We start from the raw sequence: 19,669 nt of genomic DNA, 5'->3' as shown, positions 1-19,669 counted from the left end.
AGCAACATTCGCAATATTTTTCCGTGACCTATTAGGAAGGTACGTTTCAGAAGTTGCCAGAGAGCGCCAGATAACAGGCGTCACTGCACTTGCGCAGCTACGGTGAAACAGGAAGCCCGCATGTTCGTGCGCGTGAAACGTTAAAAGATCTTGCATTAAAACGATCCTAATGTAAAAAAACTGTCGCGTCACGCTCATTGGAGGCAATTTGTTATTAAGAAGCACTGCATAGTCTTCCTAAAGCCTTTGACACACTTTGCTGTTGGCAGACGCTTGTATGAGCACTGTGTTTTGTTGTTGTATAGGGCGCATTTTCGTTGCCACTTTAGTTTTATTTTCGTTCTTTTCTCTCGTTCATGTTTTGTTGCTGCAGTATTATTCTGCAGAAGCGGGATACAGTAAATTTTTTTGTCAGTGTATCGGTTCTTACCAGTCAAAATCACAAAAATTTAACTGACAACTAAAACAATGAAAAATTCCCGGAATTCAAATGATTCCCGGGGTTTTTCCCCGGATGATAAAATTCCCGAGTTTTTCCCGGATCTCCCGGGTCGTAGACACCCTGATAAGAACAAGATAACGGCATAACTGACCCGAATATAGCCCACAGCAGACCGCCGCCACAGCCTGTGTTGGCGTGAGGCGGTGCTGAGCCAGCTTTCCCTAGGCTGCTGTCCTCGGCGACATCCGTGGCCCGCGGCAGCTACAGTGGCGAGCGGAACGCCAGCTTTCCTGGAAGCCAGCGGGCACCAACGCGCTGCGCTGCCGCCCGTGTTTTCGCCGCTGCGATAACGAGCCCACGCCTCGCCTCTTGCCACGCTACTCGCAGCGTCAACTCCGAACGAGAGCCTTCCAGCCATCGGTCGCCCCACGTCGCAGTCAGCAAAGCTGCACACGACCGGCCGCTTTCTGAGAAACGCTGGGCGGTGACGCGGAGGGTGTCGCCAGTTCTCATACCACCGTCGAAGCCGTGAGACTCCCTTCCCGCCTATTTCTGGGCTTGTTGCGTCATGGAAAGTGTGGTGTCACCGCCAGACACCACACTTCCTAGGTTGTTGTTGAGGTTGTTGTGGTCCTCAGTCCTGAGACTGATTTGATGCAGCTCTCCATGCTACTCTATCCTGTGCAAGCTTCTTCATCTCCCAGTACCTACTGCAATCTACATCCTTCTGAATCTGCTTAGTGTATTCATCTCTTGGTCTCCCTCTACGATTTTTACCCTCCACGCTTCCCTCCAATAGGAAATTGGTGATCCCTTGATGCCTCAGAACATGTCCTACCAACCGATCCCGTCTTCTGGTCAAGTTGTGCCACAAACTTCTCTTCTCCCCAATCCTATTCAATACTTCCTCATTAGTTATGTGATCTACCCATCTAATCTTCAGCATTCTTCTGTAGCACCACATTTCGAAACCTTCTATTCTCTTCTTGTCCAAACTATTTATCGTCCATGTTTCACTTCCATACATGGCTACACTCCATACAAATGCTTTCAGAAATGACTTCCTGACACTTAAATCTATACTCGATGTTAACAAATTTTTCTTCTTCAGAAAAGCTTTCCTTGCCATTGCCAGTCTACATTTTATATCCTCTCTACTTCGACCATCATCAGTTGTTTTGCTCCCCAAATAGCAAAACTCCTTTACTACTTTAAGTGTCTCATTTCCTAATCTAATTCCCTCAGCATCACCCGACTTAATTCGACTACATTCCATTATCTTCGTTTTGCTTTTGTTGATGTTCATCTTATATCCTCCTTTCAAGACACTGTCCATTCCATTCAACTGCTCTTCCAAGTCCTTTGCTGTCTCTGACAGAATTACAATGTCATCAGCGAACCTCAAAGTTTTTATTTCTTCTCCATGAATTTTAATACCTACTCCGAATTTTTCTTTTGTTTCCTTTACTGCTTGCTCAATATACAGATTGAACAACATCGGGGAGAGGCTACAACCCTGTCTTACTCCCTTCCCAACCACTGCTTCCCTTTCATACCCCTCGACTCTTATAACTGCCATCTGGTTTCTGTACAAATTGTAAATAGCCTGTCGCTCCCTGTATTTTACCCCTGCCACCTTTAGAATTTGAAAGAGAGTATTCCAGTCAACATTGTCAAAAGCTTTCTCTAAGTCTACAAATGCTAGAAACTTCCTAGGTGGTAGCCTTTAAATCGGCCGCGGTCCGCTAGTATGCGCCGGACCCGCGTGTCGCCACTATCAGTGATTGCAGACCGAGCGCCGCCACACGGCAGGTCTAATCTAGAGAGACTCCCTAGCACTCGCCCCAGTTGTACAGACGACTTTGCTAGCATTTATTCACTGACTAGATACGCTCTCATTTGCAGAGACGACAGTTTAGCATAGCCTTCAGCTACGTCATTTGCTACGACCTAGCAAGGCGCCATATTTTTCAAGAATGTATTCTGAACTGATAATATTGTGAATCATGTACCGTCAAGAGCGACGTTCATCATTAATGGATTAAAGTTAAGTATCAAACTACTTCCGTCCGCTTTCTGAATTCTAATTCCTTGTCATGTTCCAGACCTCACGTCAGTATAGTCCTTCCCTCCTCACGCCAGCCTGCGTGAGCTAAAACGCGTGTATTTCGGCCTCCATCATTAACACGGTGTTGGCTCTTCTGCCAACACAACAGAAAGGGAGGCAGAAGCCTCGAATGCGAGACTCTTGGAGCAGAAAAACGATTTAGTCTGGCCGGTGTTTATTGGAAGGACTGCAGCGTTGTAAGATATGGTGAGAATTACTAAACTGAATCAACCATCCAGCTTGATACTTTAACGCTACTGGAGAGTTAAATTGACTGTGAATTAAAAATCTACAGTTCGCACGAAGTATTATATAGGGTGGCGCACGAAATGTGTTACCATTTTGATTTTGAATATAAACTTTATTGTCAATACAATCTAAAAGGAACATATACTACAGTGAAGAGCCGTCCATGGAGATTTGTTTTATATCAGCACATGCTCAATATGTCCACCATTTCGTTTCCTAACTTCCTTCAAACGAAAACTGAAGTTAGTGCTTACCCTACGGCACATGTCTTCCGTAATTTCACTGCAAGCTTGACGAATAAGTCTTCTGAGCTCCATTAAATTCCACAGCTTCTTGCTACTGCCTTGCCCTACAACACGCAGTGGTTCATGCAAGATGGAGCAAGGCCACATACTGCAAACACTGTGTTGGAGTTTTTACACGAGCATTTCGACATGCGGATCATTTCACTCAGGTTTCCAGGTCGCTTCAATGACGTACAAAATTGGCCCCCCAATAGTCCAGACCTCAATCCATGTGACTTTTTTCTTTGGGGGTACCTGAAGGAAAAATTTTTCCCGTAACGTCCACGTGATTTAATGGAGCTCAGAAGACTTATTCTTCAAGCTTGCAGTGAAATTACGGGACATGTCCGTAGGGTAATCACTAACTTCAGCGTTCGTTTGAAGGAAGTTAGGAAACGAAATAGTGGACATATTGAGCATGTGCTGATATAGAACAAATCTCCATGGACGGCTCTTCATTGTAGTATATGTTACTTTCAGATTGTATTGACAATAAAGTTTATATTCAAATACAAAATGGTAACACATTTCGTGCGCCATCCTGTATGTTTCTGGAATAATTGGCTTGTTTTCTTACTTTTCACGACCGTACAGCTTTGGATGTCTCAAATTCGCCAATGTTGTTCGCACCAGCAAATTGGACTTCCAAAATTGAATAACAATCGGGTCCTAAACAATTGCTACAAGTCGTGGCAATCTCAGTGAGATAGCGGTAATGACGACAAAACAGAGATTGTCCAAGGCGGCTATTCGCATTCATTCAACAAGACTCACCACGTTTGCACTTGAAACGTGAGTCAATAACATATCACAGAGATACAGGTAATAAATAAGACATTCACCAGTAGGTTGGTTGTTTTGGGGGAGAGGAGCAAGCCGCGAGATCATCGGACCCATCGGCGCAGGCAAGAATGGGGAAGCAAGTCGGCCGTGCCCTTTCAAAGGAACCATTCCAGCATGTGCCTGAAGCAATTTAGGGAAATCACGAAAAACCTAAATCACGATGGCTCGACGCAGGTTTGAACCGTCGTCCTCGCGAAAGCGACTCCACTACGCCACTTTGCTCGGTAATGCGCCAGTATCTGAACGAAAATAGTTATTCTCACTCATATGAGCTTACAATGATATATACATCTTAACAGACCAAGGCCAGGAGGACAAAAGGTGAAGGGGGAAGTAACAGTGAACAAAAGATGAATACCAGTTTTACAGACATGGTCCTTTCGCCCACTCCATTCCGCCAATGTTTAACTGATACAAACTATGTACCAGGTTGAGATTCATTGGGAGAGTGCTTAGAAAATGTAGTCCATCAACAAAGGAGGTGGCTTACAAAACACTCGTTCGACCTATACTTGAGTATTGCTCATCAGTGTGGGATCCGTACCAGGTCGGGTTGACGGAGGAGATAGAAAAGATCCAAAGAAGGGCGGCGCGTTTCGTCACCGGGTTATTTGGTAACCGTGATAGCGTTACGGAGATGTTTAATAAACTCAAGTGGCAGACTCTGCAAGAGAGGCGCTCTGCATCGCAGTGTAGCTTGCTGTCCAGGTTTCGAGAGGGTGCGTTTCTGGATGAGGTATCGAATATATTGCTTCCCCCTACTTATACCTCCCGAGGAGATCACGAATGTAAAATTAGAGAGATTAGAGCGCGCACGGAGGCTTTCAGACAGTCGTTCTTCCCGCGAACCATACGCGACTGGAACAGGAAAGGGAGGTAATGACAGTGGCACGTAAAGTGCCCTCCGCCACACACCGTTGGGTGGCTTGCGGAGTATCAATGTAGATGTAGATGTATGTGTTTTGGACCCATACGTTCTTTTCTTATCTGCTCTAAAAAGAAATAAATTTCATTTAAACAAGAAAGTAAAGAAAGATACTATCGTGTCTCTATAAACACCTGTTCCTTATTAGCATATTAAAGAGATCTAACCTGCAGATCTTATGTCCCTTGACAGTGAAGAAGTCGGAATTGTATCCTACTGCCGGTGTTTCTGTCATCAGACAAATATAATAAATTTAAATTTATCCGTGTTATACGCGTACCGTTTTCACGTCTGTGTTATAAATTGTTGAAATAATATTACTCTTTTTTTTTATTGGGACTTAACTTCTGAGGTCATCAGTCCCCTAGAACTTAGAACTACTTAAACTTAACTAACCCAAGGACATCACACACACCCATGCCCGAGGCAGGATTAGAACCTGCGACCACAGTGGCCGCGCGGTTCCTGACTGCAGCGCCTACAACCGCTCGGCCACTCCGGCCGGCAAATAATATTACTATTTCTGCACTTCTTACTAAGTTGTAATCGTCATGACGCATTTTGGCACCATGATACCATCATCAGGTGCATTTCAGTTACGTAACTGTGTATTAGACTCAACACAGTCGCAAACCTAAAAACATTCCATATAACATGGGCAAATTTAGCATGCGAAGTGAGGGAAAGAGGCCTTTATTGCAGTGGACCTGATTCCAGAAAACTGTGACACGCATTGTGCTACTTAAATTTTAGAAAATTGTGACTGAAGCAGTAGAAATAATTTCATAAACAATATAATAAGGGAAAGGAGAAGGATACAAACGAGTGACAGACCAGCAGCAAATTACTGGGATAAATGCATGAACTGACCGTTAGGGAGCAAAATCGAATGTCAAGTACTCTGGATTACGTAGTGCAAATGATATTTTTTTTTATATCATCGATGTTCACGTCAGAGACAGAGCAAGTTACGTTACTGTAAAACAATCTTTGGTCTTGTCGTGGCACAGTCTTTGCCCCTACGCAGTCTGATACATTCTTAGCTGAAGTGCGGTAGATAATGGACGTGTTTACTAGTGCTTGTGATTATATCTGTTAGGTGAAGAAAGGGCAGATGAATATAATAAATACATTGAAAGCTGAAAGGAATATATATTTTGAACACTGTTATTATTTTTGTAGAGAAGCCAAGTTTGAGATGAGAGTGCAGCATTACGCAGTTAGGAAAGATTGTCAGCTAGTTAATTTCCTCAGAGCTGAGAGAAAGACCACCCCACTTCCCTGAGTCATGGATTTGCATATTAATTGATTAAGCTGTTGATTTTTTTTATAGAAATTCACTGTTAACTTTGTACCTTTTTAAAGATCATTCTTCACTTTAACCATAGTATTATTCAGACCCATGTCGTGCGTGAAGATCACGCGAAGTATCACTGTTTGCTTTTGAATACATTTCATTCTAAAATCGTAGTCTGGGAATATCATTTCATAGCAATAGTTACTCAACCCACTGCACTGTAGCCGGCCGGTGTGGGCGTGCGGTTCTAGGCGCTTCAGTCTGGAACCGCGTGACCGATACGATCGCAGGTTCGAATCCTGCCTCGGGCATGGATGTGTGTGATGTCCTTAAGACAGTTTCGAGGTAAGTGAATATTTTAGAGCCAGATAATTGCTTTTCTTCCTTTGCGCATTTAATACAAAGTCAAGCTGTATTCAGTTCAGTTACAATTCAGTTCATATTAGGTTCTGTAAAGCTGGACTAAATTCCAGACAGAAACAAATATAGAGAGCTACATACAATGGTTTATTTTTACAATGTCTGTTCCTTCAGACAAGCATGCATGTCATTGTAAAAATTGTAGACGGGCAAAATGGCGATAATAATAAAGCTGTTGTCTCTTTCTTCCTATTTCGGGAATCCATGTACTGTTGCGAGAATTAGGGGATGTAGTCAATGTGGTATATCGAGATTCCCATCGAGAAGTCTTCCGAAGTAAGTGTGATTTCAGGTGTGCCGCAGGGGAGTGTCATAGGACCGTGTGCTATTCACAATATACATAAATGACCTTGTGGATGACATAGGAAGTTCACTGAGGCTTTTTGCGGATGATGCTGTGGTATATAGAGAGGTTGTAACAATGGAAAATTGTACTGAAATGCAGGAGGATCTGCAGCGAATTGACGCATGGTGCACGGAATGGCTATTGAATCTCATTGTAGACAAGTGTAACGTGCTGCGAATACACAGAAAGAAAGTTCCTTTATCATTTAGCTACAATGTAGCAGGTCAGCAACTGGAAGCAGTTAATGCCGTAAATTATCTGGGAGTAAGCTATTAGGAGTGATTTAAAATGGAATGATCATATAAAGTTGATCGTCGGTAAAGCAAATGCCAGACTGAGATTCATTGGAAGAATCCTAAGGAAATGCAATCCGAAAACTAAGGAAGTAGGTTACAGTACACTTGTTCGCCAACTGCTTGAATATTGCTCACCAGTGTGGGATCAGTACCAGATAGGGTTGATAGAAGAGATAGAGAAGATCCAACGGAGAACAGCGCGCTTCGTTACAGGATCATTTAGTAATCGCGAGAGCGTTACAGAGATGATAGATAAACTCCAGTGGAAGACTCTGCAGCAGAGACGCTCAGCAGCTCGCTACGGGTTTTTCTTGAAGTTTCGAGAACATACCTTCACCGAGGAGTCAAGCAGTATATTGCTCCCTCCTACGTATATCTCACGAAGAGGCCATGAGGATAAAATCCGAGAGATTACAGCCCACACAGAGACACACCGACAATCTTTCTTTCCACGAACAGTACGAGACTGGAATAGAAGGGAGAACCGATAGAGGTACTCAAAGTACCCTCCGCCACACACCGTCAGGTGGCTTGTGGAGTATGAATGTAGATGTAGATGTAGATCCGGGAAGCACGCATATATAGCCGAAAGGGTTACGGCGACCGCTTGCGATACGCGGGAAATGCGGGTCCGAGTCCCAGCACGGCAAAAATTTTCATGTGTAGTTAGAATCTCTCAACCTAATACAGCTGATTTCAAATAAATTGCAATCAGCGAGTAAGTTTCGTAAAATTCTGGGTTACTCGTCGATAAGTCGGCCTTTCACAAGAAATACAAATATAATATGAGGGACAGTCAAACGAGAAACGAACGTCCGCCACTATAGGCCCTAGGAATAGGTCCACTCAAAAGTAATTACCACACACGCTAACACATTTATCCCACTGGGATACGAGATGATCAATTCCTGTTTCGTACAACGCGATCGGCCGTTGGTGGGTCCACAACCGCACCCCTCTTGAACTTTCTCGTCGGGCTGAAATTGCGCCCACGTATGCCTTTCTTCAGTTTGCCAAAGATGTAAAAAAAACACACGGTGAAAGATCCAGGCTGTGCAGAGCACGTCGGAATGTTTTCCAGCCAAATCGCTGGGCGTAGCCTCCGTCCGATTGGCAGCGTGAAGGTGGGTGTCATTGTGCAAGAGGATGATTCCGTTCAATAGCATTCCTGGTCGTTTGACATCATGACATCATGAAAGTAAGATCGTGGTTGGCCGTGACACATATGATATTGCAAAGGAATTATATAATTTTTTTTATGAAGACACTAGTTCAACTACCAGAGATTACTGCATAAAGCATTTGCTAAACAAAAGAAAGTTTACGCTCTTCGTTTATTAGTTTTAGAATAAGTTACTCTTCGCTGTTATCCTGTCCTAGTGTTAAGACGTGTTGTTCCATTTCTTACTGATAAAATTGGGTTAAACAATGAAAGTGATTTTGAAGCAGAGCGATTTCGTCTTTTGTGATACCATGGGTATCCGGAAATTCTGGAAAATTATTACTATTATTTTAATTTTATGCAGAGAATTTAGATGGAGGCGACGATCTTCACTCCGACGTTGCTCAACAATAGAGGTACGTGAATGTGTTCATCTTTTTCCTTTCGTGCCGCGCGGGATTAGCCGAGCGGCCTAAGGCGCTGCAGTCATGGACTGTGCGGCTGGTCCCGGCGGAGGTTCGAGTCCTCTCTCGGGCATGGGTGTGTGTGTTTGACCTTAGGATAATTTAGGTTCAGTAGTGTGTAAGCGTAGGGACTGATGACCTTTAGCAGTTAAGTCCCATAAGATTTGACACACATTTGAACATTCAGAACCTGTAGTTTTTCTTTTCATTTAATTTCGAAGTCCACGCATTTACGTTCTAAGATGAATAAATGCATTTAACTGTAATTCTTTTTATCCAGGCCACGGGGGATGATTGCTTTCAAAATGTACGTGCCTCTATCCCGTTCGTATGTTCGTATACATTTGAGTGTGTACAAGCGTAACTATATTTAAGACTAATTTCCTACACAGTATTAACGCATTTTTTTACCACTCATTGGCGGAAGTACGTGCCCTCTTATTTGATGTAGTCAGTCGCCCGTATTCCTTCATAACATTATTTGTAATATTCAGTGGCTTATTTTCCACAATTGATCTTTGTCTGTGTCGCAACAGCGCTTCACGCGAAATATTTATTACGCGACATCCACAATAACTTTTATTTCAAAATTACGACGACCGACTGAATAAAGATTTTTCTAACAATAACAATAGCAAAACATAATAATATAAGAGGACACGTTACAAATGGCGACCGAGTGCCGTGACGTTTGTTAATTTTCAGAAAATTTTAGTACAAATTTTAAGTGGAAATATTGAAGTAATTTTTCCCATCCATTATTGCGACTATAACCAATTGTTTCTCTTACATGTTACGCTAACTGCGTATAAGATCACCAAATGTACTAATGAAATCAGCCCATAAAATTCACATATATCCATAAAATAAAAATTTTGAAAAAAGGAGGAACTTCTGGAACATCAAATTTTTAACCGACTACTAAGAAAACGACCGGCAAAAGAATATACGTAAGGTAAGAGCAACAGCACTACTACGCTTTTAGTTGACCGTAAATGTGGGGCTGAACAGCATTTTTCCGATACCCACAGCGTAGCACGCATTTTTTTCAAAATTTCAATTATTTTAGATGTTTTGTAGATTGCTGCTAGTAAAATATATGTGAATGCGTCACAAGATGGCGGATCATTTTCATTGATTGCTGTTTTATCAGAGACATATTTTACTACATTGAATTACGCGAAAGAGCGCGACGTCATCTGTGATTTGTTTATGTGTGGTACGAGCCGCAATAGTAGTGAAGTTCGGCTGCACGCTGGTTTACGATTACATACAGGTATGGTGAAATTAAGATCACAAACCAAAATGATGGATAATTCGTCAGATAAGGAATCCGTTGCTCAACCTATACCTGACACAGAGATAGAAAACATTGCAGATACAGATACCGGAGTCGCAGCCACTAGTGGTACGCAGTCGCAAGCGACAGACGAAAATATGTCGATTATAGAAACTGTTCCGGATTCCGCAGATGTACCAGGTCCAGCAGAGCCACGCATTATGCAGATGTTAAGAATAATAACAACACAGATAGGGAATGTACCAGTCCAAATGAATACACAGATAGAAAATGTCACAGCACAAATAGGGAATGTAGCAGCCCAAATCAATGCACAGGCCGAAAGCACACAATGCAGATAGAAAATGTCACAGCACAGATAGGGAATGTAACAGACCAAATGAAAAAGCTAGACAGTGATGTAAAAACCCTTGCTGAAATGCACAATAACCTGACGACACAGCTGCCACAACTAAAAAGAGAGGTAGCGGTAAGGTAATAGAAGTGGTGCGCGAGGATCTAAACTATATGAATCAGGATATTGATAATTTGAAAACCACAGTTACGGATGTGCCAAATCAGATAAGTAAGTTAACTGAAAATTTCATTGCCGTAAAATGTAAATCAAGTTGAGGACTTGACAAAACAGCAGAAACAGCAGTTCGAGGACTTTTTAGAAGAAAAACACACAAACCGTATTCTAGAAACAGAGCTACAAAAAGCAATAAGTAACCCAATGGAGCAAGTATACACTACACAAAACACATCTGTAGTTAAGTTGCAAACTGATCTAGGCCAGATAGAGAAAACTTTTTCACAGGACTTACCAGGTGGCAGAATCAAATAGTCGAGTTACTAAAAAGGAAACTTGGTACAATGAAAGAACGAAACCAACATGCAGCAGAAGAAGTTGACAACATACCAACAGGTAACAATTTCAAGTGTTTATCCTGGAAAAAAATTCGTGCGTCCGGTAACTTTTATAAAGTCATTCAAAAATGTATTGCCTAAAACATGGTCGGAACAGCAAAAGTTACAATATGTTACAGGTTATATCCAAGGCGATGGAGCGTTATGGGCGATGGAAATATCAGAAACTTGTCAGACAGAACAGTTTGAAAACGCGTTTCTTTCAAAGTATTGGTCACATGGCGTGCAAGAGAGATTAAGAAAAGCCTTATTCAACCCTGAACAATATAATCCAAAATTTGGATCACTCCGAGAGTACTTTGAGAAATATTTAAATAAAACAAGATTCTCGGATGAACCAGTGTCACACACGGACGTCCTACTCATTCTGAAAGCTAAACCACCGCTAAATATTCGGGAAAAGCTAGTACAAGTACCCGAAAGCAATTTGGAGTATTTTCTATCTGTCTTGGACTCTACTGACTTAATTAATGAAGATGCAAGACAAAGCCACACCAATCAAAATAATTTCCGTAGCAGCGGTGGCAACTAGCCTCCGCACCGCCAGCCGCAGTACGGCGTCAACAACGTAGCGTGCGCGGCTGAGTCACGACCGCCTTTTGTCAATTCCGCCGCAGAAGCGCATATGCCAGGCCCGAATTCGGGAGGCAATTTCAATAACAACTACAATCAAAATTTTAATCCAGGATTTAAAAGAAAAAGAAAAAAATGGGGACAGAAACTACTCTGGCTATTCCGGTAACCGGAAGCGAAACTGGAATAGGAACGATAATGGAAATCAGTGGGGTAATGCTCAAAGTAATTTTCAGCCTCAATTTAGCAAAAACACGGCTAACCCACGAAATGTGCAATAGCAGTACCCGATTAGCAATCAACACTATCAGTCCCAAGCTCAAAGTAACATTACGCAGGGCAAAATCATGATCGCAATGTGCAATGGTGTGACAACACGTCAGGGGTGAATATTATAGAAGTGACGAACGAAACACCTACAAACAGTAATAATGGGGCGTTAAAGTAAACGTGGCCTCATTATGCTCCCCAATGTTGGCCATGAATTGTCGTGAGGGCGATCCATGCTACCATGGTAATAACTTGCTAAGATACCAAGATGAAACGGATATGCGTGATTTGTTAACCAATGAGGGAGAACAGTTGTATGAAGCGGATGGTATAGTACAATCTAGCACACAGACTATGGTAGGAAAATTACCCACTCATATCCTTGTGGATATTGGCGCAAAAATTGGTGTTATGTCGAAGGCATTGTTTAAAGAGATTGACAGCCACAAAGCTTTACCGACCTATCCAGTGCAGAACTGCAGGATATCAGCAGCCATAGGTGGAAAATCTAAATTAATTAAGGTACAAACCATAGTAGAAATACAAATTGAAAATATTGTTTTTCAGGCAATTTTTCTGGTAGTGGAAGGATAGACGGTACGGTGTATTTTTCGCATGGGTTTCTTAAGGGAAAAATGTGCAAACATTCACCTAAAAGCTGGGAAGTGTCATCTGTTTATAGACGGGAAGAACTGTACTGTAGATTTGATAAAAGTCAAAAGTAGCAACGCCAAGCCTTGTCAAGCCACACCCATCCAAATTTTAAAAGTCAACAACTTTCGACGCCATGACTCGAACGAAATCTGATGTCAGCAAGTAGAGCAGCACGAATTTGAGGATAAAATATCAGAATACACAGGAATCTCTCAGCAGCAAAAGGGCGACCTCAGAAGTCTATTGTTAAGTTATGTACACGTGTTCGACAAGAAACCTGGAGTTATTAGAACGTACCAATATCGCACGGATGTCAGGCCCACGACACGTTCTGCAAAAACACTCTGATGTGCATAGATGCTAAGGGTCCTTTACCCTCTGCAAGAGGAGGGGTGAAATATATAACTGGTGTATACGATGTACAGGGTTATTACAAATGATTGAAGCGATTTCACAGCTCTACAATAACTTTATTATTTGAGATATTTTCACAATGCTTTGCACACACATACAACAGCTGAACATTCGTACTCGTTTATGCAATCAGGTGAAATGTTAAAATGGTTTAAACTTCATACTTGCTAATAACAATTAGGTAAAATGTTATAGGCTTCAATTACAATGATCATATTGGCTACAGCAGTAAAATCATACATAGATGACACTCTTTGAAGAAAGAGAGAGAGAGAGAGAGGAAGGAGTGATTATATGAGAGCAAACATTTACATGGCAAGGAGTCTTAAGATTACATGTTGCATATATTAGCTGCCTAAAGGTTGGGGTAATACACTGGTTAATGTTATAAAATATGCAGATAGATATACATTTGTGCAGTAGATGATGTACATGCAGTTTTAAGCTGACAGGGGGTACAAGCTGTTGGTGTGATGAATTATCTGTGAATGAGGTCAATCTCTTGTACTCTTGGCGGCTGTCAATATTTATGGTAAATATTAGGATATGTGCACGTGTGTGTGTGTGTGTGTGTGTATTTTAAGAGTGTAGGCAGTTGCTGAAAACAGAAATGATACTATTGTAAATATTGTCATTTTTGTCATTTAAGATGGATTCTGGTTGTTTCATTTGGTGTTTGTATATTTGGAGTGTTTCAAGGATGTCTAATTTTCTGCCTTTTGGTTGGATGTGTAGGATGCTAATACTTGTGTTGTTAACATGGTGTTTTGTTTCGTGTAGGTGGGTAGCTATTGCTGACGTGTGGTATTTTTTGTTTTTTAGTGCTGCCATGTGTTCCTTAAACCTAATCTCAAATGATCTGCCTGTCTGGCCTATGTAGAAGCAGTCACAGTCCAAACATTCAATTTTGTACACACCTGTGTGATGAAGTGGGTTTCGTGTGCCGATGTTGTGGGGTAACTTCTGTCCAATCTTGTTGTCTGTTGTAAAGGCTATACTTATGCCTTTCCGTTTCAAGACATTAGCAATCTGGTACGAAATGTTACCCAGAAAGGGGATTGTATGCAAGATATTATTTTCTTTTTGTTTTTTGTGTTGTGATTGCTTTGCCATTATTGAGTGTTTTAGAGTGTCTATTATGGAGTTGTTATAGCCATTTTCAATAGCTGTTTGTTTTATTATTTCAATTTCTTGATCACGTTTATCTTCTGAGAGTGGTAGTTGGATAGCTCTATTAATCATGTACCGGTATGCTGCCATTTTGTGTGCTGCGGGATGCACATCCAACCAAAAGGCAGAAAATTAGACATCCTTGAAACACTCCAAATATACAATTCCAAATGAAACAAACAGAATCCATCTTAAATGACAAAAATGACAATATTTACAATAGTATCATCTCTGTTTTCAGCAACTGCCTACACTCTTAAAATACACACACACACACACACGTGCACATATCCTAATATTTACCATAAATATTGACAGCCGCCAAGAGTACAAGAGATTGACCTCATTCACAGATAATTCATCACACCAACAGCTTGTACCCCCTGTCAGCTTAAAACTGTATGTACATCATCTACTGCACAAATGTATATCTATCTGCATATTTTATAACATTAACCAGTGTATTACCCCAACCTTTAGGCAGCTAATATATGCAACATGTAATCTTAAGACTCCTTGCCATGTAAATGTTTGCTCTCATATAATCACTCCTTCCTCTCTCTCTCTCTCTCTCTCTCTCTTTCTTCAAAGAGTGTCATCTATGTATGATTTTACTGCTGTAGCCAATATGATCATTGTAATTGAAGCCTATAACATTTTACCTAATTGTTATTAGCAAGTATGAAGTTTAAGCCATTTTAACATTTCACCTGATTGCATAAACGAGTACGAATGTTTAGCTGTTTTAACCTTTCAAAATTGGATTTATATACCACCTGAAGTACACACACATATATCTGACACCTCAAAACAAACACCTCCAAATGGTTTAAACGATTATTCTGTAATAATGTTGTTACAATGTATATTCTTTGCACTTCGCGATTATGTCTTCTCTTCTGCTGTACGAACCTTGCACCCAGCTGATTCCAGACGCCATATTTGTTTACAAATGTGGCAGTATACATGTGAAGTGTTACGACAGAAAAAGGAACCTGTGACCACTGGAGGTACTCTAGTTTACTTATTAAAGTTTACCATTAAATATCAGTTTAATTTTTTGTCAAAAGTTATCCAAAACCATATTCTGAAATAGTGTCTTGTTTCTCCACTAGGCAGTGCCACAAGTTCCTCCAAATGTCGTAACACAACATACACACATATGTAATACTAACAAATGTAAATCCACCCGATGATGGAGGTTTAAACCTTCGAAACGCGTCGTGGAAAAAATAAAACGGTGACTGGTAACAGTAAACTTGTTGTTTCATTTAATGTCAGTAACAGTCACGGTAAAGCCTAACCTAAAAATGTTCGCATTTAAAGTTAACGGTAAGGCTTCTGCTTTAGCCTTTTCCGTAAGATTTTCCAAACCGTCGGCTGTGGTACGTTTAGCTCTCTGCTTGCTTTATTCGTCGACTTCCGCGGGCTACGCGTGAAACTTGCCCACACGCGTTCAACCGTTTCTTCGCTCACTGCAGGCTGACCCGTTGATTTCCCCTTACAGAGGCATCCAGAAGCTTTTAAAAAAAAATGGCTCTGAGCACTATGGGACTCAACTTCTGAGGTCATTAGTCCCCTAGAACTTAGATCTAGTTAAACCTAACTAACCTAAGGACATCACATACATCCATGCCCGAGGCAGGATTCGAACCTGCGACCGTAGCGGTCTCGCGGTTCCAGACTGCAGCGCCTAAAACCGCACGGCCACTTCGACCGGCAGAAGCTTTAAACTGCGCATACCATCGCCGAATGGAGTTAGCAGTTGGTGGATCTTTTTGAACTTCGTCCTGAAGTGTCGTTGCACTGTTATGACTGACTGATGTGAGTGCATTTCAAGCACGACATACGCTTTCTCGTCTCCTGTCGCCATTTTGTCTCACTGCGCTCTCGAGCGCTCTGGTGGCAGAAACCTGAAGTGCGGCCTAAGCCGAACAAAACTTTATGAATTTTTCTACGTATCTGTAGTGTGTCGCGACCATATGTCAATGAATGGAGCTACAGTGAATTTATGAAATCGCTTCAATCATTTGTAATAGCCCTGTATTTTCGAAATATGTGAAACTGTATGCCACAAAAACAACCACAGCTAAGCCTATTATTAGACGTACGCAAAATGACTACTTTCCGTCTGTTGGGAAACCGCAGGCGATCTTATCAGATAATGCAACCAATTTTACATGCCATGCTTGGTAACAGTTTCTAAAAGATCAACAGGTGAAACGAATTTTGATATCCAAATATAGCCCGCAATACAAAACTCGATAGAAAGAGTTTTTCGTGAATTGAACAGGTTTATGAGGACGTATGTAGCCAACAAACGGTCTAAATGGTTTGAATACTTAAACGTATTTGAACAGGTAGTAAATAATCTTCCGATTTACGAAACAACAATTACACCGTCGGAATTAATATACAATAGGAAAGAAAACATTGAATGGGTTAACCCCATCCCATCTGTTCCAAGACAACCTAGAGATTTAAATGAAAAGGTAAGACAGGTATTGATCTCTATTATAGAACAAGCTCAACGCTGTAAGAAACATTTTGACAAACAGCTACATGGTGTTACCAGATTTGTGGTTAGAGGAAAAGTATTACTTATGACCCATGTGAAATCTTCTCTGCCCGCAGTGGCCGAGCGGTTCTAGGCGCTTCAGTTCAGAATCGCGCGACTGCTACGGTCGCAGATTCGAATCCTGCCTTGGGCATGGACGTGTGTGCTGTCCTTAGGTTAGTTAGGTTTAAGTATTTCTAAGTTCAAAGGGAACTGATGACCTCAGATGTTAAGTCCCATACTGCTCAGAGCCATTTCAAGCAAATCTTCTCTGTCAGCCAAGAAAAACGCTAAGTGGCAAATAAGGTGATACTGTTCCGTATATTATTGTACATATTGCGCATGACGGATGTTATTTACTTGCGTATCCTCACAATGGTAAAATCGAAGGGCTCTATGCACACATAGAGACTTGAGGAAATTCCAACATGTTTAAGTATCACACTTTATATCTACCTATGCACACCAGTGAAATAAGTAAACTATGGTAAAAAGAAGAAATACGATTTGGTTGAAGTAGGCATATCTTCCTACGGCGCTACGTGAATCAGAGCATTTCACTTCCTCCGTTTAAATTTGTCAGTGATTGTGGATCCAATACACAAGCAAGCTACACGTCAACTGATGACTAGCAATGTTAACATAGGATGTATTTGGAAGGTTAACTGAATAGTTTCTGATCACAGTGATAGTTTAGTTTTAAGTTTATGTACAAAGGACTCTGGAGCGAACAATTAGCACAGACCTCGGAACAAAGTAGATTTTTTTTTTTTTTTTTTTTTTAAAGCTACAGAGTAAGTTACAGAAAATATTGGACTCCCTAAGGTACATAAGTATACGGTCACGCAAGTACATGCCATATTGCAGAGATAATTTTTTTTTTTTTGGCGTGTCCATACCACTAGGCTTTATTTGTGCACCACTAGGCTTTATTTGTGAATATATCGAGCAAAACGATACAAAATTTTTTTAATGCTCCATTGATGATATGATTTCTGGCAGCTACTGAAAGTTTGGCGTGTTATACACCATGCGCACGACAACTTGATCTAAGTAAAGTGTATCCAAAGACAGAGTTTAGGAATAAGAAAGAACAAACTAGTGTGATCTTATTGAAATAAAAATATTTTTCAACTCTGTAGACACGTTTGAGTGCAAGTACACTGCTGAGGTACGATTTGTAAACATGATATTAGGCATACTAAATACCGGCTCTTCTAGAATAAAGTATAAGAAATATGTACGAGTTAAGTTACAGGAAACTGATGGGCAGAGAAATTGGACAACGTTGAAGCAACCTTAATTCTTTACAGGCGGCGTTCATCGAGATGCTACGAGACTTCAATCGGCGAAGAGAAGCAACTATATTACTCTTACATGACTACGATCTACGTTGCAGAATATTACCAAGATCACTTAGAAGTACACTGCTTGACACTCAGTAACACCAGAAAGTTTTAATAATGGGTCTTATCTTCGGCATGAGAGTAAAAATGGTTCAAATGGCTCTGAGCACTATGGGACTTAACTGCTGAGGTCATCAGTCCCCTACAACTTAGAATTACTTAATCCTAACTAACCTAAGGACATCACACACATCCATGCCCGGGGCAGGATTCGAACATGCGACCGTAGCGGTCGCGCGGTTCCAGACTGTAGCGCCTAGAAACGCTCGGCCGCCCAGGCCTAATTTTTCTATTTATGTATGAATTTTAGTATAATGAATTACTTATTTATATGTTTTTTTATTTCTTTCTACTTGTTCTTGATGTGTACCATGCATTGTTACAATCTTGGGTGACGTAAAGATGAAATCTCCCGCAGTAACTCGCGGGTAGTGAATGAACAGATTTTGCCTCATTTGGAGACAATTTCTATAAGCACTTTTTGTGCATTCATTTTTTGTAGTGTGATTTCAATGAGTAAGTGCATCTATAGCACGATCCTCAGTTACGAAAGTGCTGTTGTTCACGAAAACGTGTTCCCTTAAGCCGTCCGAGATGTCAGATAATATCGCGATTGCGAACTGTAGTACTAGAGGCAAGTATGTTCCGTGAACACATTCACCTACCAACTTCTATAATGAAATATTTTGTACCCCGATTAAGTTTTGAAAGAGAATACAGGAGCCGGCCGGAGTGGCCGTGCGGTTCTAGGCGCTACAGTTTGGAACCGAGCAACCGCTACGGTCCCAAGTTCGAATCCTGCCTCGGGCATCGATGTGTGTGATGACCTTACGTTAGTTAGGTTTAATTAGTTCTAAGTTCTAGGCGACTCATGACCTCAGAAGTTAAGTCGCATAGCGCTCAGAACCATTTGAACGATTTTGAACCAGAATACAGGAGCAATAACGAACGTGGGCATAAACTCCTAAAAACCAGCCAGTGGTCTCATGAGCTATAATTTTTTTTTTGGGACAGAAAGACAATCAACGGGACGGTGTATAGTTACCCAACAACAGTGAGTTATTCAGTGTCAGTGACATGTGAGATATACGCATAGGAACCAGTGAGAATACTATTATACCACAAGCTTTCTCCTTCGAAATAAAGAAGACTTGGTAAGTCGCAAAAGCCTGTTACGGCACGATTGTTTGTGCGAAATATAGGACAGTGTGCCGTTGGCAAGCTAAATAATAAAGCGCAGTACTTACCTTCGTGCAGTGACTGTAAGAGGTGCCCTGTGGTCCCTTCTCACGGCCAAGGTGTACGACGAGTGGAACCAGATGCAGTAGTTTCGTAAAAGCTACGAACGCTGCACAAAACACTTCACGGAAATGTATTGATCGGAGAGCGAGACATCGCTATCCACCGGTGTTTCCACGTTCACTGGACTCCAAACGGCGCTTAGCGTGCAGCCAGACCCATTGTTGGGCGTGCGGTTGCTTGTAACTGACGCATTATTGACTGACAGCGTGAAGCTGGAGGGCAATTTGAGTAGGAAGCAAAGATCTACGTTCAAATGGACGCTCACCATAGTGCAAAGAG

The sequence above is a fragment of the Schistocerca piceifrons genome, chromosome 1, assembly GCF_021461385.2.
Source record: "Schistocerca piceifrons isolate TAMUIC-IGC-003096 chromosome 1, iqSchPice1.1, whole genome shotgun sequence".
Taxonomy (NCBI): Eukaryota; Metazoa; Arthropoda; class Insecta; order Orthoptera; family Acrididae; genus Schistocerca; species Schistocerca piceifrons.
This window is presented reverse-complemented; position numbering follows the sequence as displayed.